The following is an 11,000-nucleotide window of genomic DNA, read 5'->3' on the forward strand; positions in this document are numbered from 1 at the left end:
CTCAAGCAAAAGGTATCCAGCTAAGATAGTCTACTTTTCATGTGTGAATAGCCAGGGAATGAAAAGTTTCCAACCGTGCTTCAAAGAGAGCTGAGATCTTCCATGAAGGCAGACACAATGCTTCTATTTTGGACAGTTGTGTTATATTGAAGGGAGAGTTCTGAGAAACACACACAATATTGTGCTGCCACAAATAAACTGAGAAAAACCAATCTTTGCACAGAAAAAAAAGGAAATCTGCAATCAGTGTGGCCCAAAGACCTGAGAAGACCCAAGGAATCCAAAGTGAGATCCCCCCTCAGTGGAAAAATTCCAATTAACTATCATGGAACACTTGGAGACATCTGACAAGAAGCATTTAATTTATACATTCTGCCTCCTGACCTTTTTAATGGTTTTACAATGTGAGCAGCTCCACTTCCCTCCCTGGGAGGTTGTTCCAGTGCCCCAGTGGACACAGCAGCACATCCACACTCTGCATCAGATTGCACAGCAGCAGCCCCAAGCCAGCTCAGCACAAATCTCCAAATCCAGAGAACACAATGCAGATTTGAGCAGGTTTCCAGATGGGCTTAATGCCTTTTTCAGGACAGGCCCAGGACTCTCAAACCCCAGAGCAGCTTTCCCAGGAGGAGTCTCCTTGCAAGCCCAGCCGGGTCCAGCCAGAGCCCTGCAGCCCCAGTGCCACCTCCCCTGCCACACCAGGGGCTGCACCAGCCCTGCTCAGCACCACCTGCAACAGGCCTGCAGTTCAAAATCACTCCAAGCGTTTTTTCTTAAGTTCAAGCCCTTGCTGGCAGCTACCTACCTGCTCCTTCACTTCATCTCCTTCCCACTAAGTGCTTGAGCACCAGATTCCCAGGATGGCTGCTCCATATCCAGACAACATCCTTCCCTTCTTGTTCCTCCAGAGAGGGACACAACAGACCAAAATCCTCCAAGCACCACCATGCTCCAGAGCACAACACTGTCTCTCCCTTCCCTTCCCTTCCCTTCCCAGGAATCTGCTTTCCTGTGGTGCCACAAACCCCTCAGGCAGCCGCAATGTCTCCAGCACTGCCAGGTTTGCCTGTGCTGCTGCCAGTGGGGAAGCCCAGCTCTCCCTGAGGAATGATTTCCTCAAGTGACTCTGGGTATCCTGGGATGAGCAAAATATTCAAGGGTAAAAGCCAGCCAGAGGAGTTTTTCTTTTTCAAGTTTGGGCCACACAGCATTTCCACACCTGGTACTTATATTAATCATGTTGATTTAATCCCATTTAAACTTACAAGTCAAAGCAAACAAGAATAAGACATCAAGATGCTTCAATCCCTGTCCTGCAGCTCAGAGAGGCTGCTCCAAGTGTGCTTTACACATCAATCAATTTAAAGCAATATAAAAATAGAAAGCCCAGGAGCTACCAGCCGCCCCCAAGACAGCACCTCACTTAAAAGCAGTTCTCTGGAGGTCCTTCCAGCCCTCCACATTCCCAACCCACCCACCTGGTCCTCCTGGGGACTATCAGAGCAGCTTTCTTTTACATACCTGTCCCCTTCTGGCCAGCATAGTATAGTTCTGCAAAGGGGACTAGAAAAAGCTGTGTACACACAGAAAAAAGGAGGAGAAGAGAAACAAGAGTGAGACAATCCTTCCCCCCCTGTGATGTGTATTCCTTTTGCTCCCCATGTCTCTAACATTTCCCTCTGCAAATATTTGATTGCACCATCACAGGGAACTTGCTCAGGCTCTGCCTGCACTGGCCCCATCAGTGCATCTTGAAATTCAACCTTCAAAGAACAGCACCCTGAAATTTGAAGTCCAGGAGCCTCCTGTCAGAAAATCTGCTCTGTGACCCACAGCACCCACACAGTGGGAAAGCTGAGATGGAGCTGCAGGCAGCAGTATACTGTGACTGTCATCAATATTAATTATTTGGGGAGAATATGATTGATCTCACAAGGGCAATGAATTCATTTCTCCAGCTGAATGACAAACAAAAGGCAATACACGCACTGCTGACATTTCCAAAGGCTACGAGTGCAGAGACACAAGGAAATGCTGCTCTGCACTAAAGTCCTGCTGCAAAGAGCCAAAAAATCTGAAAAGCCTCTGAAATGTTCATTTCTGAGCACCTTCAATGCCAGAAAGTAGATGCCTTCACATTCTCAAATCTGTGCTGACCCCAGCCCTGGGCTGGCTCCCATCTTTGCACTGAGAGGAAGCAATCCCTGAGTATCTTGGGGAAGTTGGTGTCGTGGTTTGACTCTGGCCCAGTGCCAGGCACCCACAAAAGCTGCTCACTCACCCTCCTCTCCCGAGCCACAGCTGGGCAGAGGAGAGGAGAAATTAATGAAGGGTTCATGAGTTTAGATAAGGACCAGGAAAAAACACTCCAAGGGCAAAACAGGCTCAGCTTAGAGGTACAAAATGAATTTATTACTAGCAGAGCCAGAAGAGGATAATGAGAAGTAAAAGAAAGCCCTTAAAACAATTTTTTTCCCCCCAACCCCTCCCCTCCTTCCCACCAACAGCACAGGGAGACAGGGCCATGCAAAAACCAACACAGCTGGGTTGAGTTTCCCTTCTGCTCTTTGACACTTCATGCCAGCAGCTACAGAGTCATTGCATCTGACAGATAAGGGGGCAAAAAAAATGCTAAGGGAGCAACATTACCCTCCTGGATTATTCAACAGGGCTGAAAGGCAAGGCACAGCTCCCCTGTGCAATGGGAGGAAGGGAAGGCACAGCCAGCCCGGAGAAAAGCGTTTCTGCCTCTCCATGGGGTCAGGACTCTGTGTGTGTGTGTGAAACCTCCCAAGGATCCAGAGCTAACCAGCTCCCAAAATTCCACACAGCAACATGGGGGAGGACAAGGAAGGAGGAGAAAGGTAAATGCATTGGGGCTATTTTTCCAAGAGAATGGATATGGGGGAAATCCCATCCCAGTCCATTGGGATGTTATTCCAGTGGAGTCTGAGTTCTGTCCTTCAGTCGCTCCAACACATCAGCTCAAATCAAATGCAACCAGCACAATTTGCTGGAGTAACACATTTTACAGCAGCACATCTGTGGGATCCAGCAGCACATCTGTGCTCATTCAGAGAGGCTGGGTGCCCTCAAGACCTCCACAGCTTGCCAGCTGGGCAGCAACAGCCTCCTCCCACTACCCACATCCCTTCTTAAAAACAAGGGCTGGAGGTATCTGTGCTTGAAGGAAGAGGGGCTATTTCTCAACAGAACAAATCCAATTATTTGTATTAGAGTGAATTTGCATGCCTCTTACTGACAAATTAAGTATTTTTTTACACATCTCAGAGCTTTGACTCAACAGATTGCTAATAAATTCATGTAGGTGGGGCTCTGGATGTTACTATGGTGGGAGGGAGGTGAGGTTTTACTTTTTGCAACAGGACTAACCTGAGAAAAAATCACTTGGAATTTGGACTCCTTACACTGCCACTTACTAGGCTCCTGTAAGTCCCGAAGGTTGAAGATTTTAAAACACTCTCTAGTTTAGGGTAGAAATATGAGTTTCTGGCTAATAAACATGAAATCTGTATATAGGCATCAATCACCAAATGCAGTGCATGAAAAACTGTGGTGCCTCCCTGATGATCAGGCATTAGACAACTTATAAATGGCTGGCCCCTGAACTGAGTGCATTAGTAGAGGCTTCTGAAATCTGTGCCTCTGTTTCCCCAGCCACATTTAGAACAGCCTCTCCCCATCTCACACCACAGCAGTGCATCTTAATATCTCTAAAGTGCTTAGAGATGCTGAGATGAAAGATAACATATGAGTGCAAAGTATAGATTAATTCCCTGAGCTCAACAGTCAGTGGAGCTGATGGAGCTAAAAGTAACACATACCCACCACAAAAAACCAGGGTTCTGAGCCTATCTTAAATAGTAGCTACTTAAGGAACAGGGCCCTTGGAACAAGTCATTTTGGGGATGGTTAGCTGGGCACATGGAGCCCCAGCAAGCAGGAAACAGAGAAATGCAATGCACTACTATGAAAAAGGGATGCTTTTGCAGAAGGTCTTCAACCTGTTCCTATAGAATTTGGCACATTTCAGTTAGAGCTGCTCACATTTTAGCAAACCACCACATAAAGAACATGACCAAACATAATTTGAAAAGCTATTTCCCTTTCTGTTTGTTTTTATAAATTATTAAAAATCCAGTTTAAATATTGCAAAGAAAACTTTAAATTGAGCAAGATAAGTTTTGGAATCCTTCCAAGTAGAAGGCAAACCCCAAAATGTTACTGCAAATCCAACAGATGGGTGTTATTTTTCATGCTTTAAAATTTCATTCCTTTGCACTGAGATTAACTGTAATTAGCTCTTTATTTACATCTAAAACAAAAAGTAAAATGATAAAGAAAGGCAGCTATAACCACAACTCATGGCAGAAAAAGTCCAAAAAAAGAAAACCAACAAAAATTCCCTCTGAGAAGAAAACATGTCTTTCTTGCCAAGCAGCATAATTGTTACAAATATACAGTTAAACAACTCCACAACATCCTGTCAGCACTAAGGATAAACATTTAAGTCCCAGTCTTGCCAGCCTTTGCACAGAAATTGATCAAATACCTAAGAATCTTCCTCAGAACGCTGGAAAAATCTCACATCCCTCTAAACAAACAGCATCAGGCCTAAGAGAGGCAAGATACTCCACCACACTTTTATTTCAATAACGCAAGGGATTAAAGAAAACTGTGAGGAAAACAAACAAACAAAAGCAAACCCAGCAGCTTTCCCAGATAAAGAGAGAGGTATTAAAACCTACTCTTTTTTCTTTACTAATTTTTTTTTAAGCCCTCTTCTAATTCTGATAACACCTTGGCTGAGTAGAGCTGAAGAGGCTCCTTCAGTATTTGTGTGAGTGAATGATTCACGCTGTAGCTTTGTGTTTCAGCTCAGCACAGCAAAGCTGTCCAGGGGAGCCCAACTCCACGCTCTGACCCGGCACTGCCAGGCTGCACCAGGAGCTCCCACCCGCACCCCGAGAGCCGCTGGGCCAGCGCTGCAAGGGTTAAACAGCACAGCCTGGCCTGACCGAGCTCTCGGCAATGAAAAGGAGCGAGTGGGCCTGCAGGCAGCCTCAAACGCTTCGGAAGCAGGTGGAAAGCGAGCCACGGCCGCTGAGGGCTGTGGGCGATGGACGCGGGTGGGAGCGCCGGGCACGCAGGGCTCCTGCCAGGCTCAGCACTGGGGCTCCTTCTGTGGGCACCCTGGCAGGGCTGGGCAGCGCTGGGAGCTCCTCTGGCCCTGCTCTGAGTGGGATTTCCAAGCTAATGGCTCTCTGGCACCTTCCCAGTGCTCCCAGGAGAAGGAGCCACCTACCACTTCCCCGACTGAGCCCAGGATTCATGGAAATCTCTTATTCTCTGCTGCAAATGGAGCGTTTAAGTTAACAGTCTCATTTTGTTAACACATGTAAATGTAAAAAGATTCCGTAAGAATCAATGTAACTTTTTCATCTAAATATCAAGTCAACACATAAGAAGACAGAGTAGAGGGAGGGAGAGAAGAGGGAGGAAGAGGGAGGGAGATCCAAACACCAGGGACCTTGAATCCACTCACTGCAAAAGTTAAGGACTGAAATAATTCTCATTTACTCATATGAGAAAGTGAAGCTCTCACTTTCTCACTCTCTCCTTCTCTTTCCCTAACGCTCTCAGATACTTCTATCTTTAGCCAATTATCCTTGCTGTAATTTTCTTTAAATTGTAATTGGATAATCATCCAGACTCAGGGGAAGCCTTTGTCAGAGGAATTCCTGGGGATATATTCCCATTTGATGAAACTGAGAGTTGTTAGGTTAACAAAGGACTGACTAAAGACACTGATTCTTCACTTGTAGTGAAAATACTGTTTTACAGGCAACTATTTTTAGAGAACCCTATAACAAAATACACACACTTGTACACTTGTTTTCCTGTATTTTACTTTCTGTAAAATCAGACTCCAAAATTATGAATATCATGTTCTGTGCATGTGTCTTATTGGGGCCTCTGAGGCTGAACACAGTGAACACAGTGACCAAGACTGAAATTCCCCAAAGGGCAGGCACCACTGAAGCAATTTCCCCAAATCAGTTCCCTCCCTGCCCTCTCTCTGAGCTCATCTGGCTCAGTCACGAGCAAAAGCCTCACAGAGAGCAGCACTGTGGCTGAGAAACATCAGATTAGCCCTCTGCCTGGCAAAAGCACTGCTGGGGGGGCAGAAATCCTAAAATACCTCCCAAAAGAAGAAGCTGCTTTGTTCCTGTCTAGCAGGGAATCTCAGCTGCACGTTTTGCTGGTGCTGGAGCAGAACAAAGCAGCCACAAACCGTGTCTGGCAGGGCCCCACCTGCACACAGCCCCCAGCCTCCTGCAGGGTGTGGAGAAGGGCATGGCACACCTGAGCCTGCTCTGCCTCTGCCTCTGTCCCACTGTGCCCAGCCAGAGATGCTCCAGCTCCCCTCCAGGTACAGAGCTGGCACCAGGCAGGCTGCAGCAGCCTGGCAGCACAGAGGACACGGGCTCTGCTCATGGGGACACTGAAATCCATGAGCTGTGTCAAGAGAGAGAGGAGGAAGGAGGAGAGCAGAGCTGCACTGGAGAACGTGTTTGAGTTCCCAGATAATGTGGCGCTGTTCACAGATTTCAGCTTATATAGGCTTTTCCCTATTTCTATTTTTATTCCCAAAGCACTCCCCATTACTGGATGATAAGGGGAAAAAAAGACATGAATGCATTCACATGCTGATATAATCTTCCAAAGTGTCCACCTGGCTAATGCAACCTGCACTCTGAGAGCCAGGCTGGGCTCTCCCACACCACCAGCCACAAGGGCTTTATGGCAAGTTTGTGCAAGTCAGAGTCTTGCTGAAATGGGAGCACACTTGACAAGAGAGGGGACCCAGGACACACAGGGAAAGAAATATGAATCATGTGCCTGCCAAAATAGCCAACAGAGAAATCCAAGCAGAAGTGAGAAGAAGGAATAAAAACTCAAATTTTGGACTCTTATTCTGAATAAAGAATATAATTCTTCCTCCCTAGAACTGGCATCTGGTTCATGCAGGTCTTGAAGGAATAAGGCTAGGACAAAATCTTTCTGCCTTATTCTTCCTGAATGCTTATTTTAGAGCTTAAAATTACAGCTCTGAGGCCAGCAGGGAGGCATTTCCCACACCTCCAAGTATTCAGGCTGCTACACCACTCCTGCCACCCTCTTGGGTCTCTCTTATCTGTGTGTGCTTTGCGGTACCAGGTGTTTTAGGGTAGTGCTACCTGGCCCTGGGGATGAGGCTGCTGGAGCCCAGAGCAGGGCAGTGTTCATCCCCACTGCATGTGCTTGTGCTCAAATGCAGAATACCTGCACAGACCAACAGAGTCTGGAGGGGAGAGCCCAGAAGTGTTCACACACAAGCTTTCCTTCCACACCCTGGAGGGATCAGAGGACCTTCTGCACTCTGGGGAGGCATGGACAGACATCAGCAAGCATCATATCAAATGCAGACACTTTGAACTCAAGCTAGAATCAGAGACATGGAGAACAATCCCAGGGCTGTGCGGATGCAGCTCTGCCTTGCACAGAGGCATGGAGTCAGAAACACAACCTCTCACCCCACAGCCCCTTCCTCCAGCTCATGCAGCAGCTCCCACCTTCCCAGCTCAACATTTCCAGTCATTGCAGTGCCCTGCAGGCTTCCACCACCCCAAGTCCTCTCAGGCTTACTCTCCATGTCCCTCATTATCCTACATCCTTAGGATGCTGCTCCTCCAAACAAGGTGATCCCAGCAGCAGCACCATGCCTACTTCCAGGGAAGAATATCTGGGTTTTAGAGTTTAATCCTCTCTGCCTGCCCTCTCCTGCTCACACAGGCAGGCAGTGGAGACAGAAAGCAGGAGCCTTTCCAGCACCAAGCCTGCCCACCCGAGAGCCTGTGGGCTGGAGTGATGCTCTCCATGAAAACAAGGGATGCCTTTCCTGCAAGGAATACAAGACAGCAAGTAAATCTTCCAGAGCTGTCAAAAGCAACCTGTTATAAATGACCCTCTAAGTTATGAGATATGGACTCTCCACAGTACAGTTAATAAATAACACCTCACAGTCCTGGAAGAGTATGCTGGGTGACACTTCTGCTTGCCCGAGAGGGGCACAGTTAAAAATGGAGTGTCAGGAAAAGAATACTTTTTAATTATGAAGGAGATAAGTGTTTTTATAATACAAGGAGCTTGCTGCAATCTGACAAATCCAGAAGTGAAAAGCCTTTCCTAGGACAAAAAACGGAATGCATGGAACAAAATCCATCATTTTATAAGAAAAGAAAGATCTGTAAAGCCAACCAGAATTTTATCCAAGCACTATAACCAGCTATTCACAAAGCAGAGGTCAGGATGAAAAGACAGAGTGTGCATGTGAGAGGGCATTTATAATCCAGTTTACTGTGACATCCCAAGGCCCCAAGATCAGGATTCTGTTGTGCCAAGCACTGTACAGGCACACTGCAAGAAACCAGCCCAGAGTGAGGAACAAGCACTGCCACTGTAACAGGGGAGAGCAGCATTGGCACAGAAAAGGGACACCCGAAATAGTGAAGCACTGATGGCTTCCTTTTTCCCTTTCTTTTATAGGAAACCATCCAGTTTCCCTCCAGATACACACACCCCCTCCCTCCCTCCCCCCCCCCCCAAAAAAAAAAAAAAAAAAAACAAAAAAAAACAAAAACAAAAACAAAAAAAACCTGCTTCACATAAGAGGGCAGCTGCCCCCAACAAACACAGCAAAGGCCATCTTGCTGCCAGCATCTAATCGCTTCCAGTCGGTTTTCCTGCACGTCTCTTTCACTTTATTTCCCAGCTACGGCTTAAGCCTGACCCCTTCCTCTCCCCACTTCCATTTCAGAGACCCATCTGACAGCAGAGAGCAGCTATCAGAGGCTCAAGAATTTGCGATCCGGATGAAAATTAAAGTTGCATTTCCCAGCGCGTGTAGCGCTCCAGCCAGCAATGCCCAGATCTCCACGGCACACGGGAGCGAACTGAAGCGAATCCCTCCGCATGTCGGGGACCGGGGCATCGCCGGCCCGGCCGCAGGAGCGGCGGGCACGAACCCGCGGTCCCGCGGCTCGGCTCGGTCCCCGCACACCGCGGGATCGCCCAGGGTCCCCCAAGGTCCGCGGGGTCCCCGGCCCCATCGCACCCGCTCCGCTCCGCTCCCCCATCCGCGGCCCCGCTCGCTCGCTCCCACCGTGCCCACCTGTCCTCCCTCGCTCGAAGCCCGCCGGGCGCTGCTCCTCGGGCTCTCCTGAGCGCTTCTTCTTCTTTCCTTCCTCTTCCCCCCGTGCCAGCCGAGGAGCGGGGGCCGCTGCCGGCTGCGCGCCGCCGCCGCCCGGCTCCCCCCGCGCCGGGGCTGGAATCCGCCTCCTCCGACACAAACTTTCCCTTCGCGTGCGGGAAGTTCACGGCCGGGGCGGGGCGGGACAGGCTCCCTTGTCCCCACTCCCGCCCACGCCCACGCCTACGGGAACACGGGCGTCCCCCGCGCACCCCCGGCAGCGCGGCTCACCTGAGGACGCGGGGAGCGCACAGCTGTGCCCGGCGCGCCGCGCTCTCCTCCTCTTCTTCCTCCTCTTCTTCCTCCTCGCCGTCGTGCCTGATCCGCGCCCCCGGCTCCGCTCCGCCCCGCCCGCCCCTCTCCCCGCGGCCGCGCTCCGGGGGCGCTCGGGGCGGTCCCGCCGCGGTCACTGCGGGGCAGCGGGGCCGGGGCAGGGCAGGCTCAGGCTCAGGCACAGGCACAGCTCCGTCCCTCCGCTGCTGCCGGCTCGGCCCCGGCCGGGGGAGGCGGGGTGCGAGGCGGGGTGCGCGGGGCCACGGCTCCCTCTCCTGGCCGGAGCCGTCCTGCCGGCGGCAGCTGCCGGGGGCGGGAGGCGCCCGGAGCCCCTGGAGCCGGCCCGGAGCCCTTGGACACGTCCTGGACGCTTTCTGGCTGGAGAGGGCTGGCGGACACAGCCCTGCCGCAGCCCCTGAGCGCTCTGCGGGCCGCCTGCCCCCTGGGAAAGTGAAGTTTCCCCATTCTCCTCTCTGGTGTGCTGGCGTTCCTTCCTGGTGATTTCCTCCCAGGGCTCCCTGGACATTCTGATGCCACCTCGTCCAGAGAAGTGGCACCGTTTTTGCTCGATCGCTGGCACAGATACAGCCTTGATGAGGCTGAAATTGTTGATGGATGAGGAGTGGGCACCTGAAACAGATTGCAAGGGCAGTGTCAGGGAGTCTCAGGAGTGAAATAAAATTCTGCAGAGATTTGGGCCAGCACCTGCTCTAGGAGAATGTGGCCAGTGATTTTAAGTGCAGCCCCCAGTGTAGGATTGCCCTTGCCCAGGAAAGCTCATTGTCCTCTCAGGTTGGCCTGGAGTCTCTTCCATCCTGGCAGTGAGCAACCTGCCCTTATTGGTACTTTTATCACATCTTGGCAGGCTGACAGCAGAGACAAATGGCTGGACACAAAGCCTGTAGTGCTAAGGAAACTCCTGTCTGCTCAAAGTGCTGCAGCACTTCTTAGCACTGTTGGCTACAACACTTGGACTGAGTTCAACCCCTCAGTTGTTATCCTCAGAAGGTGATTCCAGGATATCTAGGAGACCAAATTTCACCCCATCCCGTGAAGCTCCTCTGCAACAAAGCTGTCCTGGGGTGCAGGGTCTGGCCAAGACATCAGAGCCATTGATAGCCCCCATCTCCCCATCCCTCTGCAGGGCTGCATGAGGCACTGCTGCAACGTGGCTGCTGTGAGAGGGGGTCCCTGCCCTCAGCAGCCCCACCACCTCTCCAAGGTGGGCACACCTAAACCTCTCCCCCACCCTGGGGAACAGGAGCTGTTCCTACACACACCCAAAGCTTCCCTCCACCCTGAGGAACAGGAGCTGTTCCTACACACACACCCAAAGCTTCCCCCCACCCTGGGGAACAGGAGCTGTTCCTACACACACACCCAAAGCTTCCCCCCACCCTGGGGAACAGGA

At 50.6% G+C, this 11,000-nt stretch overlaps 1 protein-coding gene across 3 annotated transcripts in view; it reads right to left on the reverse strand.

The window, feature by feature from the left end:
* The window catches only part of IL1RAP (interleukin 1 receptor accessory protein), a 51,118-nt gene extending 41,279 nt beyond the window's left edge, over positions 1–9,839 (reverse strand). For 2 of the 3 annotated variants that reach the window (XM_071437777.1, XM_071437780.1), the window contains exon 1: positions 9,548–9,839. The gene's annotated coding sequence lies outside the window, so the exon portion shown is untranslated. Of the gene's footprint in view, positions 1–9,238; positions 9,526–9,547 lie in introns of those variants that run through there. The other variant, XM_071437778.1, reaches the window with a different exon arrangement.
* Positions 9,840–11,000: the final 1,161 nt, after the last annotated feature.

Source organism: Agelaius tricolor, unplaced genomic scaffold (genome assembly GCF_023055355.1).
Source record: "Agelaius tricolor isolate 1412-34295 unplaced genomic scaffold, bAgeTri1.0.p SCAF_12, whole genome shotgun sequence".
Taxonomy (NCBI): Eukaryota; Metazoa; Chordata; class Aves; order Passeriformes; family Icteridae; genus Agelaius; species Agelaius tricolor.